We start from the raw sequence: 23,340 nt of genomic DNA, 5'->3' as shown, positions 1-23,340 counted from the left end.
GTTTCTAATTTATACAGAAAAAAGGGATCCCGCAGCTGTCAGTTTCTAATTTATATAGAAGAAGGGGATCCCACATCTATCAGTTTCTAATTTATACAGTAGAACGGGATTCCACAGCTGTCAGTTTGTAATTTATACAGGAGAAGGGGATTCCACAGCTGTCAGTTTCTAATCTATACAGGAGAAGGGGATCCCGCAGCTGTCAGTTTCTAATTTATACAAGAGAAGGGGATCCCACAGCTGTCAGTTTCTAATTTATAAAGGAGAAGGGGATCCCACAGCTGTCAGTTTCTAATTTTACAGAAGGGGATCCCACAGCTGTCATTTTCTAATTTATACAGAAAAAGGGGATCTCACACCTATCAGTTTCTAATTTATACAGGAGAACGGGATTCCACAGCTGTCGGTTTCTAATTTATACAGGAGAAGGGGATTCCAGAGCTGTCAGTTTCTAATCTATACAGGAGAAGGGGATCCCGCAGCTGTCAGTTTCTAATTTATACAAGAGAAGGGGATCCCACAGCTGTCAGTTTCTAATTTATACAGGAGAAGGGAATCCCACAGCTGTCAGTTTCTAATTTTTACAGAAGAAGGGGATCCCACAGCTGTCAGTTTCTAATTTATACAGAAAAAGGGGATCCCACAGCTGTCAGTTTATAATTTATACAGGAGAACGGGATTCCACAGCTGTCGGTTTCTAATTTATACAGGAGAAGGGGATTCCACAGCTGTCAGTTTCTAATTTATAGAGGAGAAGGGGATCCCACAGCTGTCAGTTTCTAATTTTTACAGGAGAAGGGGATCCCACAGCTGTCAGTTTCTAATTTCTACAAGAGCAGGGGATTCCACAGTTGTCAGTTTCTAATTTATACAGAAGGGGATCCCACAGCTGTCAGTTTTTAATTTATACAGAAGAAGTGGATCCCACACCTATCAGTTTCTAATTTATACAGGAGAACGGGATTCCACAGCTGTCGGTTTCTAATTTATACAGGAGAAGGGGATTCCACAGCTGTCAGTTTCTAATTTATACAGGAGAAGGGGATCCCACAGCTGTCAGTTTCTATTTTTACAAGAGAAGGGGATCCCACAGCTGTCAGTTTCTAATTTATACAAGAGCAGGGGATCCCACAGCTGTCAGTTTCTAATTTATACAGGAGAAGGGGATCCCACAGCTGTCAGTTTCTGATTTATACAGGAGAAGGGGATCCCAGAGCTGTCAGTTTATAATTTATACAGGAGAAGGGGATTCCACAGTTGTCAGTTTCTAATTTATACATAAGGGGATCCCACAGCTGTCAGTTTTTAATTTATACAGAAGAAGAGGATCCCACAGCTATCAGTTTCTAATTTATACAGGAGAAGGGGATACCACAGCTGTCAGATTCTAATTTTTACAGGAGAAGGGGATCCCACAGCTGTCAGTTTCTAATTTATACAGGAGAAGGGGATCCCACAGCTGTCAGTTTATAATTTATACAGAAGAAGAGGATCCCACAGCTGTCAGTTTCTAATTTATACAGAAGCGGATCCCAGAGCTGTCAGTTTATAATATATACAGGAGCAGGGGATCCCACAACCTCCAGTTTCTAATTTATACAAGAGAAGGGGATCCCACAGCTGTCAGTTTTTAATTCATACAGGAGAAGGGGATCCCACAGCTGTCAGTTTCTAATTTATACAGGATAAGGGGATCCCACAGCAGTCAGTTTCTAATTTATAAAAGAGAAAGGGACCCCACAGCTGTCAGTTTCTAATTTATACAGGAGAAAGGGATGTCACAGCTGTGTTTCTAATTTATACAAGAGAAGGGGATCCCACAGCTATCAGTTTCTAATTTATACAGGAGAAGGGGATCCCACAGCATCCAGTTTCTAATTTATACAGGAGAAAGGGATCTCGAAGCTGTCAGTTTCTAATTTATACAGGAGAAAGGGATCAAACAGCTGTCAGTTTCTAATTTATACAGGAGAAGGGGATCCCACAGCTGTCAGTTTATAATTTATACAGGAGAAGGAGATCCCACAGCTGTCAGTTTCTAATCTATACAGGAGAAAGGGATCCCACAGCTGTTAGTTTTTAATTTATACAGGAAAAGGGGATCCCACAGCTGTCAGTTTCTAATTTATACAGGACAAGGGGATCAAACAGCTGTCAGTTTCTAATATATACGGGAGAAAGGGATCCCACAGCTGTCAGTTTCTAATTTATACAGGAGAAAGGGATGCCACAGCTGTCAGTTTCTAATTTATACAGAAGGGGATCCCTCAGCTGTCAGTTTCTAATATATACAGGAGAAGGGGATCCACAGCTGTCAGTTTATAATTTATACAAGAGAAGGGGATCTCACAGCTGTCAGTTTCTAATATATACAGGAGAAGGGGATCCCAGAGCTGTCAATTTCTAATTTATATAAGAGAAAGGGATCCCAGAGCTGTCAGTTTCTAATTTATACAGGAGAAGGGGATCCACAGCTGTCAGTTTACAATTTATACAGGAGAAAGGGATCCTACAGCTGTCAGTTTCTAATTTATACGGGAGAAAGGGATGCCACAGCTGTCAGTTTCTAATTTATACGGGAGAAAGGGATCCCACAGCTGTCAGTTTCTAATTTATACAGGAGAAAGGGCTGCCAAAGCTATCAGTTTCTAATTTATACAGGAGAAGGGGATCCCACAGCTGTCAGTTTCTAATATATACAGGAGAAGGGGATCCACAGCTGTCAGTTTCTAATTTATACAGGAGAAGGGGATCCCACAGCTGTCAGTTTCTAATTTATACAACAGAAAGGGATCCCACAGCTGTCAGTTTCTAATATATACAGGAGAAGGGGATCCCACAGCTGTCAATTTCTAATTTATACGAGAGAAAAGGATCCCACAGCTGTCAGTTTCTAATTTATACAAGAGAAAATATCCCACAGCTGTCAGTTTCTAATTTATACAGGAGAAGGGAATCCACAGCTGTCAGTTTATAATTTATACAGGAGAAAGGGATCCCAAAGCTGTCAGTTTCCAATTTATACAGGAGAAGGGGATCCCACAGTTGTCAGTTTCTAATCTATACGGGAGAAGGGGATTCCACAGCTGTCAGTTTCTAATATATACAGGAGAAGGGGATCCCACAGCTGTCAGTTTCTAATTTATACAGGAAAAGGGGATTCCACAGCTGTAAGTTTCCAATTTATACAGGAGAAGGGGATTCCACAGTTGTCAGTTTCTAATTTATACAGAAAAAAGGGATCCCGCAGCTGTCAGTTTCTAATTTATATAGAAGAAGGGGATCCCACATCTATCAGTTTCTAATTTATACAGTAGAACGGGATTCCACAGCTGTCAGTTTGTAATTTATACAGGAGAAGGGGATTCCACAGCTGTCAGTTTCTAATCTATACAGGAGAAGGGGATCCCGCAGCTGTCAGTTTCTAATTTATACAAGAGAAGGGGATCCCACAGCTGTCAGTTTCTAATTTATAAAGGAGAAGGGGATCCCACAGCTGTCAGTTTCTAATTTTACAGAAGGGGATCCCACAGCTGTCATTTTCTAATTTATACAGAAAAAGGGGATCTCACACCTATCAGTTTCTAATTTATACAGGAGAACGGGATTCCACAGCTGTCGGTTTCTAATTTATACAGGAGAAGGGGATTCCAGAGCTGTCAGTTTCTAATCTATACAGGAGAAGGGGATCCCGCAGCTGTCAGTTTCTAATTTATACAAGAGAAGGGGATCCCACAGCTGTCAGTTTCTAATTTATACAGGAGAAGGGAATCCCACAGCTGTCAGTTTCTAATTTTTACAGAAGAAGGGGATCCCACAGCTGTCAGTTTCTAATTTATACAGAAAAAGGGGATCCCACAGCTGTCAGTTTATAATTTATACAGGAGAACGGGATTCCACAGCTGTCGGTTTCTAATTTATACAGGAGAAGGGGATTCCACAGCTGTCAGTTTCTAATTTATAGAGGAGAAGGGGATCCCACAGCTGTCAGTTTCTAATTTTTACAGGAGAAGGGGATCCCACAGCTGTCAGTTTCTAATTTCTACAAGAGCAGGGGATTCCACAGTTGTCAGTTTCTAATTTATACAGAAGGGGATCCCACAGCTGTCAGTTTTTAATTTATACAGAAGAAGTGGATCCCACACCTATCAGTTTCTAATTTATACAGGAGAACGGGATTCCACAGCTGTCGGTTTCTAATTTATACAGGAGAAGGGGATTCCACAGCTGTCAGTTTCTAATTTATACAGGAGAAGGGGATCCCACAGCTGTCAGTTTCTATTTTTACAAGAGAAGGGGATCCCACAGCTGTCAGTTTCTAATTTATACAAGAGCAGGGGATCCCACAGCTGTCAGTTTCTAATTTATACAGGAGAAGGGGATCCCACAGCTGTCAGTTTCTGATTTATACAGGAGAAGGGGATCCCAGAGCTGTCAGTTTATAATTTATACAGGAGAAGGGGATTCCACAGTTGTCAGTTTCTAATTTATACATAAGGGGATCCCACAGCTGTCAGTTTTTAATTTATACAGAAGAAGAGGATCCCACAGCTATCAGTTTCTAATTTATACAGGAGAAGGGGATACCACAGCTGTCAGATTCTAATTTTTACAGGAGAAGGGGATCCCACAGCTGTCAGTTTCTAATTTATACAGGAGAAGGGGATCCCACAGCTGTCAGTTTATAATTTATACAGAAGAAGAGGATCCCACAGCTGTCAGTTTCTAATTTATACAGAAGCGGATCCCAGAGCTGTCAGTTTATAATATATACAGGAGCAGGGGATCCCACAACCTCCAGTTTCTAATTTATACAAGAGAAGGGGATCCCACAGCTGTCAGTTTTTAATTCATACAGGAGAAGGGGATCCCACAGCTGTCAGTTTCTAATTTATACAGGATAAGGGGATCCCACAGCAGTCAGTTTCTAATTTATAAAAGAGAAAGGGACCCCACAGCTGTCAGTTTCTAATTTATACAGGAGAAAGGGATGTCACAGCTGTGTTTCTAATTTATACAAGAGAAGGGGATCCCACAGCTATCAGTTTCTAATTTATACAGGAGAAGGGGATCCCACAGCATCCAGTTTCTAATTTATACAGGAGAAAGGGATCTCGAAGCTGTCAGTTTCTAATTTATACAGGAGAAAGGGATCAAACAGCTGTCAGTTTCTAATTTATACAGGAGAAGGGGATCCCACAGCTGTCAGTTTATAATTTATACAGGAGAAGGAGATCCCACAGCTGTCAGTTTCTAATCTATACAGGAGAAAGGGATCCCACAGCTGTTAGTTTTTAATTTATACAGGAAAAGGGGATCCCACAGCTGTCAGTTTCTAATTTATACAGGACAAGGGGATCAAACAGCTGTCAGTTTCTAATATATACGGGAGAAAGGGATCCCACAGCTGTCAGTTTCTAATTTATACAGGAGAAAGGGATGCCACAGCTGTCAGTTTCTAATTTATACAGAAGGGGATCCCTCAGCTGTCAGTTTCTAATATATACAGGAGAAGGGGATCCACAGCTGTCAGTTTATAATTTATACAAGAGAAGGGGATCTCACAGCTGTCAGTTTCTAATATATACAGGAGAAGGGGATCCCAGAGCTGTCAATTTCTAATTTATATAAGAGAAAGGGATCCCAGAGCTGTCAGTTTCTAATTTATACAGGAGAAGGGGATCCACAGCTGTCAGTTTACAATTTATACAGGAGAAAGGGATCCTACAGCTGTCAGTTTCTAATTTATACAGGAGAAAGGGATCCCCCAGTTGTCAGTTTCTAATTTATACGGTAGAACGGGATTCCACAACTGTCAGTTTCTAATATATACAGGAGAAGGGGATCCCACAGCTGTTAGTTTCTAATTTATACAGGAGAAGGGGATTCCAAAGCTGTCAGATTCTAATTTATACAGGAGAAAGGGATGCCACAGCTGTCAGTTTCTAATTTATACAGGAGAAGGGGATCCCACAGCTGTCAGTTTCTAATATATACAGGAGAAGAGGATCCACAGCTGTCAGTTTATAATTTATACAGGAGAAGGGGATCCCGCAGCTGTCAGTTTCTAATTTATACAACAGAAAGGGATCCCACAGCTGTCAGTTTCTAATATATACAGGAGAGGGGGATCCCACAGCTGTCAATTTCTAATTTATACAAGAGAAAGGATCCCACAGCTGTCAGTTTCTAATTTATACAAGAGAAAGGGATCCCACAGCTGTCAGTTTCTAATTTATACAGGAGAAGGGGATCAACAGCTGTCAGTTTATAATTCATACAGGAGAAAGGGATCCCACAGCTGTCAGTTTCCAATTTATACAGGAGAAGGGGATCCCACAGTTGTCAGTTTCTAATCTATACGGGAGAAGGGGATACCACAGCTGTCAGTTTCTAATTTATACAGGAGAAGGGGATTCCACAGCTGTAAGTTTCCAATTTATACAGGAGAAGAGGATTCCACAGTTGTCAATTTCTAATTTATACAGAAGAAAGGGATCCCGCAGCTGTCAGTTTCTAATTTATACAGAAGAAGGGGATCCCACATCTATAAGTTTCTAATTTATACAGTAGAACAGGATTCCACAGCTGTCGGTTTCTAATTTATACAGGAGAAGGGGATCCCACAGCTGTCAGTTTCTAATCTATACAGGAGAAGGGGATCCCACAGCTGTCAGTTTCTAATTTATACAAGAGAAGGGGATCCCACAGCTGTCAGTTTCTAATTTATACAGGAGAAGGGGATCCCACAGCTGTCAGTTTCTAATTTTTACAGGAGAAGGGGATCCCACAGCTGTCAGTTTCTAATTTATACAGGAGAAGGGGATCCCACAGCTGTCAGTTTCTAATCTATACAGGAGAAGGGGATCCCACAGCTGTCAGTTTCTAATTTATACAAGAGAAGGGGATCCCACAGCTGTCAGTTTCTAATTTATACAGTAGAACGGGATTCCACAGCTGTCGGTTTCTAATTTATACAGGAGAAGGGGATTCCACAGCTGTCAGTTTCTAATCTATACAGGAGAAGGGGATCCCGCAGCTGTCAGTTTCTAATTTATATAAGAGAAGGGGATCCCACAGCTGTCAGTTTCTAATTTATACAGGAGAAGGGGATCCCACAGCTGTCAGTTTCTAATTTATACAGGAGAAGGGGATCCCAGAGCTGTCGGTTTATAATTTATACAGGAGAAGGGGATTCCACAGTTGTCAGTTTCTAATTTATACAGAAGGGGATCCCACAGCTGTCAGTTTTTAATTTATACAGAAGAAGAGGATCCCACACCTATCAGTTTCTAATTTATACAGGAGAACGGGATTCCACAGCTGTCGGTTTCTAATTTATACAGGAGAAGGGGATTCCACAGCTGTCAGTTTCTAATTTATACAAGAGAAGGGGATCCCACAGCTGTCAGTTTCTAATTTTTACAAGAGAAGGGGATCCCACAGCTGTCAGTTTCTAATTTATACAGAAGGGGATCTCACAGCTGTCAGTTTCTAATTTATACAGGAGAAGGGGATCCCACAGCTGTCAGTTTCTAATTTATACAGGAGAAGGGGATCCCACAGCTGACAGTTTCTAATTTTTACAGGAGAAGGGGATCCCACAGCTGTCAGTTTCTAATTTATACAGGAGAAGGGGATCCCACAGCTGTCAGTTTATAATTTATACAAGAGAAGGGGATTCCACAGTTGTCAGTTTCTAATTTATACAGAAGGGAATCCCACAGCTGTCAGTTTTTAATTTATACAGAAGAAGAGGATCCCACAGCTGTCAGTTTCTAATTGATACAGAAAGGGATCCCAGAGCTGTCAGTTTATAATTTATACAGGAGCAGGGGATCCCATAGCATCCAGTTTCTAATTTATACAGGAGAAGGGGATCCCACAGCTGTCAGTTTCTAATTCATACAGGAGAAGGGGATCCCACAGCTGTCAGTTTCTAATTTATACAGGATAAGGGGATCCCACGGCTGTCAGTTTCTAATTTATAAAAGAGAAAGGGACCCCACAGCAGCCAGTTTCTAATTTATACGGGAGAAAGGGATCTCGCAGCTGTCAGTTTCTAATTTATACAGGAGAAAGGGATCCCACAGCTGTCAGTTTCTAATTTATACATGAGAAGGGGATCCCACAGCTGTCAGTTTATAATTTATACAGGAGAAGGGGATCCCACAGCTGTCAGTTTCTAATTTATACAGGAGAAAGGGATGCCACAGCTGTGTTTCTAATTTATACAAGAGAAGGGGATCCCACAGCTATCAGTTTCTAATTTATACAGGAGAAGGGGATCCCACAGTAGCCAGTTTCTAATTTATACAGGAGAAAGGGATCTCGCAGCTGTCAGTTTCTAATTTATACAGGAGAAAGGGATCTCACAGCTGTCAGTTTTTAATTTATACAAGAGAAGGGGATCCCACAGCTGTCAGTTTCTTATTTATACATGAGAAAGGGATGCCACAGCTGTTTTTCTAATTTATACAAGAGAAGGGGATCCCACAGCTATCAGTTTCTAATTTATACAGGAGAAGGGGATCCCACAGCAGCCAGTTTCTAATTTATACAGGAGAAAGGGATCTCGCAGCTGTCAGTTTCTAATTTATACAGGAGAAAGGGATCCCACAGCTGTCAGTTTCTAATTTATACAAGAGAAGGGGATCCCACAGCTGTCAGTTTATAATTTATACAGGAGAAGGGGATTCCACAGCTGACAGTTTCTAATTTATACAGGAGAAAGGGATCCCACAGCTGTTAGTTTTTAATTTATACAGAAGGGGATCCCACAGCTGTCAGTTTCTAATTTATACAGGAGAAGGGGATCAAACAGCTGTCAGTTTCTAATTTATACGGGAGAAAGGGATCCCACAGCTGTCAGTTTCTAATTTATACAGGAGAAAGGGATGCCACAGCTGTCAGTTTCTAATTTATACAGGAGAAGGGGATCCCTCAGCTGTCAGTTTCTAATATATACAGGAGAAGGGGATCCACAGCTGTCAGTTTATAATTTATACAAGAGAAGGGGATCCCACAACTGTCAGTTTCTAATTTATACAACAGAAAGGGATCCCAGAGCTGTCAGTTTCTAATATATACAGGAGAAGGGGATCCCACAGCTGTCAATTTCTAATTTATATAAGAGAAAGGGATCCCACAGCTGTCAGTTTCTAATTTATACAAGAGAAAGGGATCCCACAGCTGTCAGTTTCTAATTTATACAGGAGAAGGGGATCCACAGCTGTCAGTTTATAATTTATACAGGAGAAAGGGATCCCACAGCTGTCAGTTTCCAATCTATACAGGAGAAGGAGATCCCCCAGTTGTCAGTTTCTAATTTATACGGGAGAAGGGGATTCCACAGCTGTCAGTTTCTAATATATACAGGAGAAGGGGATCCCACAGCTGTTAGTTTCTAATTTATACAGGAGAAGGGGATTCCACAGCTGTCAGTTTCTAATTTATACAGGAGAAGGGAATTCCACAGTTGTCAGTTTCTAATTTATACAGAAGAAGGGGATCCCTTAGCTGTCATTTTATAATTTATACAGGAAAAGGGGATCCCACAGCTGTCAGTTTCTAATTTATACATGAGAAGGGGATCCCACAACTGTCAGTTTCTAATTTATACACGAGAATGGGATCCCACAGCTGTTAGTTTTTAATCTATACAGGAAAAGGGGGATCCCACAGCTGTCAGTTTCTAATTTATACAGGAGAAGGGGATCAAACAGCTGTCAGTTTCTAATTTATACAGGAGAAAGGGATCCCACAGCTGTCAGTTTCTAATTTATACAGGAGAAAGGGATGCCACAGCTGTCAGTTTCTAATTTATACAGGAGAAAGGGATGCCACAGCTGTCAGTTTCTAATTTATACAGGACAAGGGAATCCCACAGCTGTCAGTTTCTAATATATACAGGAGAAGGGGATCCACAGCTGTCAGTTTATAATTTATACAGGAGAAGGGGATCCCACAGCTGTCAGTTTCTAATTTATACAACAGAGAGGGATCCCACAGCAGTCAGTTTCTAATTTATACAGGAGAAGGGGATCCCACAGCTGTCAATTTCTAATTTATACAAGAGAAAAGGATCCCACAGCTGTCAGTTTCCAATTTATACAAGAGAAAGGGATCCCACAGCTGTCAGTTTCTAATTTATACAGGAGAAGGGGATCCACAGCTGTCAGTTTATAATTTATACAGGAGAAAGGGTTCCCACAGCTGTCAGTTTCCAATCAATACAGGAGAAGGGGATCCCACAGTTGTCAGTTTCTAATCTATACGGGAGAAGGGGATTCCACAGCTGTCAGTTTCTAATATATACAGGAGAAGGGGATCCCACAGCTGTCAGTTTCTAATTTATACAGGAGAAGGGGATTCCACAGCTGTCAGTTTCCAATTTATACAGGAGAAGGGGATTCCACAGTTGTCAGTTTCTAATTTATACAGAAGAAAGGGATCCCGCAACTGTCAGTTTCTAATTTATACAGAAGAAGGGGATCCCACATCTATCAGTTTCTAATTTATACAGTAGAACGGGATTCCACAGCTGTCGGTTTCTAATTTATACAGTAGAACGGGATTCCACAGCTGTCAGTTTCTAATCTATACAGGAGAAGGGGATCCTGCAGCTGTCAGTTTCTAATTTATACAAGAGAAGGGGATCCCACAGCTGTCAGTTTCTAATTTATACAGGAGAAGGGTATCCCACAGCTGTCAGTTTCTAATTTATACAGGAGAAGGGGATCTCACAGCTCTCAGTTTCTAATCTATACAGGAGAAGGGGATCTCACAGCTGTCAGTTTCTAATTTATACAAGAGAAGGGGATCCCACAGCTGTCCGTTTTTAATTTATACAGGAGAAGGGAATCCCACAGCTGTCAGTTTCTAATTTTTACAGAAGGGGATCCTACAGCTGTCAGTTTCTAATTTATACAGGAGAAGGGGATCCCACAGCTGTCAGTTTATAATTTATACAGGAGAAGGGGATTCCACAGTTGTCAGTTTCTAATTTATACAGAAGAGGATCCCACACCTATCAGTTTCTAATTTATACAGGAGAACGGGATTCCACAGCTGTCGGTTTCTAATTTATACAGGAGAAGGGGATTCCACAGCTGTCAGTTTCTAATTTATACAGGAGAAGGGGATCCAACAGGTGTCAGTTTCTAATTTTTACAGGAGAAGGGGATCCCACAGCAGTCAGTTTCTAATTTATACAGGAGAAGGGGATCCCACAGCTGTCAGTTTCTAATTTTTACAGGAGAAGGGGATCCCACAGCTGTCAGGTTCTAATTTATACAGGAGAAGGGGATCCCACAGCTGTCAGTTTCTAATTTATATAAGAGAAGGGGATCCCACAGCTGTCAGTTTCTAATTTTTACAGGAGAAGGGGATCCCACAGCTGTCAGGTTCTAATTTATACAGGAGAAGGGGATCCCACAGCTGTCAGTTTATAATTTATACAGAAGGGGATTCTACAGCTGTCAGTTTCTAATTTATACAGAAGGGGATCCCACAGCTGTCAGTTTTTAATTTATACAGAAGAAGAGGATCCCACAGCTATCAGTTTCTAATTTATACAAGAGAACGGGATTCCACAGCTGTCGGTTTCTAATTTATACAGGAGAAGGGGATCCCACAGCTGTCAGTTTCTAATTTTTACAGGAGAAGGGGATCCCACAGCTGTCAGTTTCTAATTTATACAGGAGAAGGGGATCCCACAGCTGTCAGTTTCTAATTTTTACAGGAGAAGGGGATCCCACAGCTGTCAGTTTCTAATTTATACAGGAGAAGGGGATCCCACAGCTGTCAGTTTATAATTTATACGGGAGAAGGGGATTCCACAGTTGTCAGTTTCTAATTTATACAGAAGGGGATCCCACAGCTGTTAGTTTTTAATTTATACAGAAGAAGAGGATCCCACACCTATCAGTTTCTAATTTATACAGGAGAACGGGATTCCACAGCTGTCGGTTTCTAAATTATACAGGAGAAGGGGATTCCACAGCTGTCAGTTTCTAATTTATACAGGAGAAGGGGATCCCGCAGCTGTCAGTTTATAATTTATACAAGAGAAGGGGATCCCACAGCTGTTAGTTTCTAAATTATACAGGAGAACAGGATTCCACAGCTGTCGGTTTCTAATTTATACAGGAGAAGGGGATTCCACAGCTGTCAGTTTCTAATTTATACAGGAGAAGGGGATCCAACAGGTGTCAGTTTCTAATTTTTACAGGAGAAGGGGATCCCACAGCAGTCAGTTTCTAATTTATACAGGAGAAGGGGATCCCACAGCTGTCAGTTTCTAATTTTTACAGGAGAAGGGGATCCCACAGCTGTCAGGTTCTAATTTATACAGGAGAAGGGGATCCCACAGCTGTCAGTTTCTAATTTATATAAGAGAAGGGGATCCCACAGCTGTCAGTTTCTAATTTTTACAGGAGAAGGGGATCCCACAGCTGTCAGGTTCTAATTTATACAGGAGAAGGGGATCCCACAGCTGTCAGTTTATAATTTATACAGAAGGGGATTCTACAGCTGTCAGTTTCTAATTTATACAGAAGGGGATCCCACAGCTGTCAGTTTTTAATTTATACAGAAGAAGAGGATCCCACAGCTATCAGTTTCTAATTTATACAAGAGAACGGGATTCCACAGCTGTCGGTTTCTAATTTATACAGGAGAAGGGGATCCCACAGCTGTCAGTTTCTAATTTTTACAGGAGAAGGGGATCCCACAGCTGTCAGTTTCTAATTTATACAGGAGAAGGGGATCCCACAGCTGTCAGTTTCTAATTTTTACAGGAGAAGGGGATCCCACAGCTGTCAGTTTCTAATTTATACAGGAGAAGGGGATCCCACAGCTGTCAGTTTATAATTTATACGGGAGAAGGGGATTCCACAGTTGTCAGTTTCTAATTTATACAGAAGGGGATCCCACAGCTGTTAGTTTTTAATTTATACAGAAGAAGAGGATCCCACACCTATCAGTTTCTAATTTATACAGGAGAACGGGATTCCACAGCTGTCGGTTTCTAAATTATACAGGAGAAGGGGATTCCACAGCTGTCAGTTTCTAATTTATACAGGAGAAGGGGATCCCGCAGCTGTCAGTTTATAATTTATACAAGAGAAGGGGATCCCACAGCTGTTAGTTTCTAAATTATACAGGAGAAGGGGATCCCACAGCAGCCAGTTTCTAATTTTTACAGGAGAAGGGGATCCCACAGCTGTCAGTTTCTAATTTTTACAGAGAAGGGGATCCACAGCTGTCAGTTTCTAATTTATACAGGAGAAGGGGATCCCACAGCTGTCAGTTTCTAATTTTTACAGAGAAGGGGATCCCACAGCTGTCAGTTTCTAATTTATACAGGAGAAGGGGATTCCACAGTTGTCAGTTTCTAATTTATACAGAAGAATGGGATCCCACACCTATCAGTTTCTAATTTATACAGGAGAACGGGATTCCACAGCTGTCAGTTTCTAATTTATACAGGAGAAGGGGATTCCACAGCTGTCAGTTTCTAATCTATACAGTAGAAGGGGATTCCACAGCTGCTAGTTTCTAATTCATACAGGAGAAAGGGATCCCACAGCTGTCAGTTTCTAGATAATTCTGGAATAGTCAGATTTCAGATAAAAGAATACCGGATTAACGCAAAACAAACAAGGGATTTGATGTAAATTTTGACATTTGGTACAGGAGATCAAAAATGATTCAACTTTACTTATTTTACTCTCTCTGACCATCCAATTCTTTGGCTCGATCCAATCCTGTGGGAGGCCAAGGCAATATTAAGTGAACCCCCAGAGCGGAATGGGATTATTGGGCGCAGTTGTTTGGACACGACCGTTTGGGTGCCATTTCATTTTGCGCCAGCCAAAACATTAGAAATTTGTATACATAATCTTTCAAAACTTTAGAACTTTCATGGAAAAGTAAAAACAGTATCATGAAAAATTTAAAATCACACTAAAAAACTAAAACCCGGTACAGTAGCTTTATTTAGTTATTTTGGTAATTATGAGCAAGGCCTCTCAAGTAGGCCTACTCCCGGTTGTGGATATATTCTATGCCATTCTAGCACAAACAGTTGCTGTTAGTTATTACTGAATTACGCTTCCTGCCTTAAATTTTCCTCAAAGCAGACATAATAAAGGGCAGCTAAACTAGATTGGGATATGTCTCAAACATTCATTAACAACTACAGTCGGGAATTCAAGGGTTTCCCCCCCCCCCCCTCTCTCTCTCTCTCTCTCTCTCTCTCTCTCTCTCAAGTGTAACCTCTAGTCATATCATGCGTGAAGCCAAGGCCGTCTTAAACATAGACCGCCTTGGTTCAGCTCTCTCACCACCTCTCCAGCTTTACACCAATTGCTTTTGCTCACAACGTCTAAACTCTAACTCGCTGTGAATTTTGCTTGTTTCGTCAAAAACATGTAGGAATACGTTTCGTTAATACCTCCTCAGCTAGCATATGGATAAAACGAAAGATTTTAGTAAATAAATATATGAAAAGTTGGTAAACAAACAAAATACTTGCGACAGCCTAAGGACCGACTGACTGACAGACTGATTCAACTCAACGTCGTTCGTTAACAGGAACACAAGCGCCTGAGCAAACAGGTAAACGAGGAGAGAGAGCTAGTTTTCCTGTATCTAAATATGTACATCATCTTTCAATTTATAATTGATATTGTAATTTTGTCCATCCATACAGACAGATTTCCAAATAAAAAAAAAATGTTCATAAGATTTATATATAAAATAAATGTTTTTAGCGCCAAAACGCCCGTCGCCAAATATGCTGGTGCCAAATCAGCTGGCGTCTAAACGGCCACGTCCAAATGGCTGCTGCGCACAAACGTAATCCCCCCCCCCCCCCCCCGAGATGACCACGTTACGCTGTTTGTGTGTGTGTGTAGATTGCCTTACCTTATGTAAGACACGGGCTCTTGCCGCTGGGCAGCCCGTAATATAGATTTATTTTTAGCGTAATACCTTTAAATGTTAGACCGACATAGAGCAAGTTACAATCTGAAGAAGAAATACTATATAATAAATTATTATAATTTCCCTAACTATTCTTAACCGATATATCTTTTAATGTACAATTATATTTATCAAACTACCCTAATATCTAGTTTATACAAAAGGGGTATGACGTCTCAAAACAACCATGAAATGGCAAACAAAGTATATCATTAATAGTTTCTTTTTTCTCTAATTGAACCCTATAAAATGTTTTCTTAGCTTTATTCATAGTTTTTTTTATAAAAACATTTGGGATAACAGAGATTAGTAGCAATTTCTTCAATTTTAGTGAACTCTTCCTCTATGTACTCAGGTGGCATTTCAGTTGTGTTGTTCGATTGCAATGATTTCTTTATTAACTGGGCTAAATGTTTACTCTGTTATTGAGGTCATTGCAACTTCCAATCCAACGTGAACGCACCTAAAAACAAAGTAATTTTGATTTTGACCTTAGTATAATAAATCTAACTGTCAAAAAATAATAGCCTCTGATTAGAATAAATCTATCACAAAATAATAACCTCCGATTAGAATAAATCTATCACAAAATAACAGCCTCTGATTAGAATAAATCTATCACAAAATAATAGCCTCCGAGTAGAATAAATCTATCACAAAACAATAGCCTCCGAGTAGAATAAATCTATCACAAAACAATAGCCTCCGAGTAGAATAAATCTATCACAAAATAATAGCCTCCGAGTAGAATAAATCTATCACAAAACAATAGCCTCCGAGTAGAATAAATCTATCACAAAACAATAGCCTCCGAGTAGAATAAATCTATCACAAAACAATAGCCTCCGAGTAGAATAAATCTATCACAAAACAATAGCCTCCGAGTAGAATAAATCTATCACAAAACAATAGCCTCCGAGTAGAATAAATCTATCACAAAACAATAGCCTCCGAGTAGAATAAATCTATCACAAAACAATAGCCTCCGAGTAGAATAAATCTATCACAAAACAATAGCCTCCGAGTAGAATAAATCTATCACAAAACAATAGCCTCCGAGTAGAATAAATCTATCACAAAACAATAGCCTCCGAGTAGAATAAATCTATCACAAAACAATAGCCTCCGATTAGAATAAATCTATCACAAAATAATAGCCTCCGATATTACAATTTAGGAGTGCATGGAACGAGCAAAAATGTTACAATTATGCATAATTTTCTAATAAGTAATGCTTCATATTTTTAGAGTGGCCAGAGTAGAAATGTACATATGAAGAGTTGTTGGTAGGCTTTCTATATATGGAAAACTTAAATTTATCTGTTTGTCTAAATATTGAAACGTCTAAAAATGGGATACTGCTATTTTCTCCATTTTCTATAGTAAATTCTATGGATGGTACCGATGAATTAATGATTGAAACAATACCCTCAAGATTAAAAATTTTCTTCTAAAATAACTAAGACATCGTCAACACAACAATACCAAACAATTTGGGAGAACCACACTGAAAGAATTAAAAAAAAATAAATAAATAAAATAAAATAAAAAATAAAAAATATATATATGTTGAATAAAAGAGGGGACAAAGGATTACCCATGGCCATAAACCTGTTCATAATAATCTCCATTAAAACTAAATGTACACTTTTTAATGCACAGGCAAATCAATAAGTCATCAACCAACACCTTGGTAACCTAGGAAGTAACATCAAAACTTACGATCCTTCATCATGCCTATCTTGATATTCTTTGTACCGGTATTTTTAAAAACACATTCTATGTACCGGTATCTTTAATAACGCATTCTAAGTACCGGTATTTTTAATGGTATTTTTAATAATGCATTCTATATACCAGTATTTTTAACGCTATTTTTAATAACGCATTCTATGTACCAGTATTTTAACGCTATTTTTAAGAAGCATTCTATGTACCGGTATTTTTAACGGCATTCTTAATAACGCATTCCATGTACCTGTATTTCTAAAGGTATTTTTCATAACGCATTCTATGACACGGTATTATTAATAATGCATTCTATGTACCAGTATTTTTAATAACGCATTCTATGTAACGGTATTTTTTAATAAGCATTCTATGTACAGGCATTTTTAACAGTTTTTCTAATAACGCATTCTATGTACCGGAATTTTTAACGGTATTTTCAATAACGCATTCTTTGTACCGGTATTTTTAACGGTATTTTTCATAACATATTCTATATACCGGTATTTTTAACTGTATTTTTCATAACGCATTCTATGTACTGGTATTTCTAACTGTATTTTTAATAACAAATTCTATGTAACAGTATTTTTAATAACATATTCTATGTATCAGTATTTTTAACGGTATTTTTAATAAGGCATTCTGTGAACCGGTATTTCTAATAACACATTTTATGTACTGGTATTCTTAATAATGCATTCTATGTAACGTTATTTTCAATAACGTATTCTATGTATCGATATTTTTAACGGTATTTTTAATAACGCATTCTATGTACCGGTATTTTTAATAACGCATTCTATGTACTGGTATTCTTAATAATGCATTCTATGTAACGGTATTTTTAATAATGTATTCTATGTACCAGTATTTTTAACGGTATTTTCAATAACGCATTTTTTGTACCGGCATTGTTAACGGTATTCTTCATAACGTATTCTATATACCGGTATTTTTAACTGTATTTTTCATATCGCATTCTATATAGTGGTATTTCTCACTGAATTTTTAATAACAAATTCTATGTAACAGTATTTTTAATAACGTATTCTATGTATCAGTATTTTTAACGGTATTTTTAATAATGCATTCTATGAACCGGTATTTCTAATAACGCATTTTATGTACCGGTATTCTTAATAATGCATTCTATGTAACGGTATTTTTAATAACATATTCTATGTATCAGTATTTTTAATAACGTATTCTATGTATCAGTATTTTTAACGGTATTTTTAATAACACATTCTATGTACCGGTATTTTTAATAATGCATTCTATGTACCGGTATTCTTAATAATGCATTCTATGTAACACTATTTTTAATAACGTATTCTATGTATCAGTATTTTTAACGGTATTTTTAATAACGCATTCTATATATCGGTACTTTTAATAACGCATTCTATGTACCGCTATTCTTAATAATGCATTCTATGTAATGGTGTTTTTAATAACGCATTTCATATACCGGTATTTTTAATAACGCAACGAGTGCCACACGCTTTTTCTACTTTACAGCTTTGAACCTCTATTCTCAAGTATATAACGTTCATCTCAATTTTTTTTTCAGCTCGAAACATCTATTTTGCAGCCTATACCTGCAAATCACACTATTCTACAGTATAGATCTTATACATTGCAGCATAAAACCTGTTTCAAAAACTTTCTATTTTACTGATTATAACCTCTATTTTAGAGCCTAAAGTCTGTTTACCTCAATACTATATAGTTTAGAACCTAAAAATCTGTATTTTACGAATTAGCATTTATATCTTACAGCATAAAACCTTTGTGTCCCACCTATTCTATAGCTTAGACCCTCAATTTTACAGCATAAAACAGGTACGTAAATTCACTATTCTACAGCATAAATCCAATAATTTACAGCATAATGGCTGTATATCACACTATAATAAAGCTTAGAACCTACATTTTGCTGAAATAATGTATCTCACACTTTCTATTTTACGAAATAGAACCTCTATGCTTCAATGATTAGAGCCTCCAATTTGCGGCATTTTAGTATCTCTCACGTTAGAACCTCTTGCTATGCAGAATAAAACCTTTGTCTGACACTTTCTATTCTTCAGCTTAGAACGCCTATTTTCAGCAATGCAACATTTATTTCACACAATATACTTAACAGCTCAAAAACCTATTCTCCTGAATAAAGCCTGTATCTAACTTTATACTTTACGGTTTATAACCTCTCTATTTTGCAGAATAAAACCTTTACCTCACACTTTCTATCCTGCGTCACAGAATCTACGGCTTATAACCTCCCTACTTTGCGGAATAGAACCTTTACCTCACCCTTTCTATCCTGCGTCACAGAATCTAGGGCTTATAACCTCCCTACTTTGCGGAATAGAACCTTTACCTCACCCTTTCTATCCTGCGTCACATAATCTAGGGCTTATAACCTCCCTACTTTGCGGAATAGAACCTTTACCTCACCCTTTCTATCCTGCGTCACAGAATCTAGGGCTTATAACCTCCCTACTTTGCGGAATAGAACCTTTACCTCACCCTTTCTATCCTGCGTCACAGAATCTACGGCTTATAACCTCCCTACTTTGCGGAATAGAACCTTTACCTCACCCTTTCTATCCTGCGTCACATAATCTAGGGCTTATAACCTCCCTACTTTGCGGAATAGAACCTTTACCTCACCCTTTCTATCCTGCGTCACAGAATCTAGGGCTTATAACCTCTCTACTTTGCGGAATAGAACCTTTACCTCACCCTTTCTATCCTGCGTCACAGAATCTAGGGCTTATAACCTCCCTACTTTGCGGAATAGAACCTTTACCTCACCCTTTCTATCCTGCGTCACATAATCTAGGGCTTATAACAGTGGTTCCCACCCTTTTTTTCAGGCAACCCCGATCATGCACCTCAAGCTATGACCGCGACCCCACTAGTTTAGTTGTATAAGTATTCTTATATATCACTAGTTGTTGGCTGTAAAAGTAAGGGACAGTGAATATCCTTCTATAAGATTGAAAAAGAAAAAATTAACATCATTAAATTTTATCATAGCATTACAAATTCTAAGGCTTAATATTAATAAAAAATCCCACTTCTGGAATAATGTTTTGTCACATTCCACAAAAACAAACTAAAAGTATATATAAAGGTTTTCTGTTACATGGTAAACTGATTTTATTGGGAGCCATGGTCCTGGAGCATGAGGCTAAGTTTCTCTATTCATGGTTCAGTCTTAGAAAGAGGGTAGGTAGCAAGGAAAGTGAAGGGGCAAGGAATAAGGAGGAGGCGGCGTAGAGAGGAGGGGAAGGGTCACGGAAGGAGTAACAAGGAAAAGAGGTGTAATATATTTGCAAATCACAGTAAATAAGACTAAGCAGAAACGAAAAAATCAATGATATACAGCACTCCAAATCTCGCCAAAACTACAACCTCAAAAACCAACCATATACAATCCTCCAAATCTCTAAACAACTGCCAAAATAATAACCTCCAAAACCAATGACATAAAATCCTCCAAATCTCTAAACAACTGCCAAAACAACAACCTCAAAAACCGGCTACTTAAAATCCTCCAAATCTCTAAACAACTGCCAAAATATCAACCTCAAAAACCAGCAACATAAAATCTTCAAAATCTCTAAACAACTGCCAAAACAACAACCTCCATAACCAATGACATAAAATCCTTAAAATCTCTAAACAACTGCCAAAACAACAACCTCCAAAACCAATGACAAAAAATCCTCCAAATCTGTAAACAACTGCCAAAACAACAACCTCAAAAACCAGCAACATAAAATCCTCCAAATCTCTAAACAACTGCCAAAACAACAACCTCCAAAACCAATGACATAAAATCCTTTAAATATCTAAACAACTGTCAAAACAACAACCTCCATAACCAATGACATAAAATCCTCCAAATCTCTAAACAACTGCCAAAACAACAACCTAAAAAAACCAATGACATAAAATCCTCCAAATCTGTAAACAACTGCCAAAACAACAACCTCAAAAACCAGCAACATAAAATCCTCCAAATCTCTAAACAACTGCCAAAACAACAACCTCAAAAACCAATGAAATAAAATCCTCCAAATCTCTAAACAACTGCCAAAACAACAACCTCCGAAACCAATGACATGAATTCCTCCAAATCTGTAAACAACTGCCAAAACAACAACCTCAAAAACCAGCAACATAAAATCCTCAAAATCTCTAAACAACTGCCAAAACAACAACCTCCAAAACCAATGACATAAAATCCTTAAAATCTCTAAACAATTGCCAAAACAACAACCTCCAAAACCAATGACATAAAATCCTCCAAATCTGTAAACAACTGCCAAAACAACAACCTCAAAAACCAGCAACATAAAATCCTCAAAATCTCTAAACAACTGCCAAAACAACAACCTCAAAAACCAATGACATAAAATCCTTAAAATCTCTAAACAACTGCCAAAACAACAACCTCCAAAACCAATGACATAAAATCCTCCAAATCTGTAAACAACTGCCAAAACAACAACCTCAAAAACCAGCAACATAAAATCCTCAAAATCTCTAAACAACTGCCAAAACAACAACCTCCAAAACCAATGACATAAAATCCTTAAAATCTCTAAACTACTGCCAAAACAACAACCTCCAAAACCAATGACATAAGATCCTCCAAATCTGTCAACAACTGCCAAAACAACAACCTCAAAAATCAGCAACATAAAATCCTCAAAATCTCTAAACAACTGCCAAAACAACAACCTCCAAAACCAATGACATAAAATCCTTAAAATCTCTAAACAACTGCCAAAACAACAACCTCCAAAACCAATGACATAAAATCCTCCAAATCTGTAAACAACTGCCAGAACAACAACCTCAAAAACCAGCAACATAAAATCCTCAAAATCTCTAAACAACTGCCAAAACAACAACCTCAAAAACCAACAACATAAAATCCTCCAAATCTCTAAACAACTGCAAAAACAACAACCTCAAAAACCAATGACATAAAATCCTCCAAATCTGTAAACAACTGCCAAAACAACAACCTCCAAAACCAGCAACATAAAATCCTCAAAATCTCTAAACAACTGCCAAAATATCAACCTCCAAAACCAATGACATAAAATCCTTAAAATCTCTAAACAACTGCCAAAACAACAACCTCCACAACCAATGACATAAAATCCTCCAAATCTGTAAACAACTGCCAAAATAACAACCTCCAAAACCGGTGACTTAAAATCCTTCAAATCTCTAAACAACTGCCAAAACTATAACCTCCAAAACCAATGGCATAAAATCCTCCAAATCTGTAAACAACTGCCAAAACAACAACCTCCAAAACCAATGACATAATATCCTCCAAATCTCTAAACAACTGACAAAACAACAATCTCAAAAACCGGCGACTTAAAATCCTCAAAATCTTTAAACAACTGCCAAAACAACAACCTCCAAAACCAATGACATAAAATCCTCCAAATCTCTAAACAACTGCCAAAACAATAACCTCAAAAACCGGCGACTTAAATCCTCCAAATCTTTAAACAACTGCCAAAACAATAAACTCCAAAACCAATGACATAAAATCCTCCAAATCTCTAAACAACTGCCAAAACAACAACCTCCAAAACCAATGACATAAAATCCTCCAAATCTCTAAACAACTGCCAAAACAACAACCTCAAAAACCGATGACATAAAATCCTCAAAATCTCTAAACAACTGCCAAAACAACAACCTCCGAAACCAATGACATAAAACCCTCCAAATCTTTAAACAACAACCTCCAACACCAATGACATGAATTCCTCCAAATCTCTAAACAACTGCCAAAACAACAACCTCCAAAACCAATGACATAAAATCCTTCAAATCTCTAAACAACTGCCAAAACAACAACCTCAAAAACCAATGACATAAAATCCTCCAAATCTCTAAACAACTGCCAAAACAAGAACCTCCAAAACCAGCGACATAAAATCCTCCAAATCTCTAAACAACTGCCAAAACAATACCTCCAAAACCAATGACATAAAATCCTCCAAATCTCTAAACAACTGCCAAAACAACAACCTCTAAAACCAATGTTATAAATTTCTCCAAATCTCTAAACAACTGCCAAAACAACAACCTCAAAAACCAATGACAAAATCCTCCAAATCTTTTAACAACTGCCAAAACAACAACCTCAAAAACCAGCGACATAAAATCCTCCAAATCTCTAAACAACCGCCAAACCAAGGACCTTTTCGACCGAGTGACCAGCGCCGCAGACGTGCCAACTTCACAAGAACATACAAATAAAATAACACATCTAATAACACGATTATTTTGTTAAATGAAATAATAATCGAAACAATACAAATTCACAAGAGGTAAATAAAAAGGAAGGGGAGTAGTAAAGATGAGGAGAGGAAGGGAAGTGGCAAGGAAATATCGAAGAGGAGGGGAGGGGGGGGGCAAGAAGGAGGAGGAGAGGAGGGCAGGGGTAAAAAAGAAGCAGGGGGAGAAGGGGCCTGGAAAGACGGGGAAGGGGGGAGAGGAGCAAGGAAAGGGTTGCGAAGGGAAAGGGTAAAATGTAGGAGAGGGCATGAAAAGTGCCCCTCTCCTTCTCTT

General features: G+C 38.5%; 1 pseudogene; it reads left to right on the top strand.

Moving 5' to 3' along the window:
- LOC137641120 (carbohydrate sulfotransferase 3-like) overlaps positions 1 to 23,340 on the top strand; it is a 57,912-nt pseudogene that overhangs the window by 16,551 nt on the left and 18,021 nt on the right.

The sequence above is a fragment of the Palaemon carinicauda genome, chromosome 5 (assembly GCF_036898095.1).
Source record: "Palaemon carinicauda isolate YSFRI2023 chromosome 5, ASM3689809v2, whole genome shotgun sequence".
NCBI lineage: Eukaryota > Metazoa > Arthropoda > Malacostraca > Decapoda > Palaemonidae > Palaemon > Palaemon carinicauda.
Note: the sequence above shows the minus strand (reverse complement) of the source record. Positions and strands in the feature narration are given on the sequence as shown.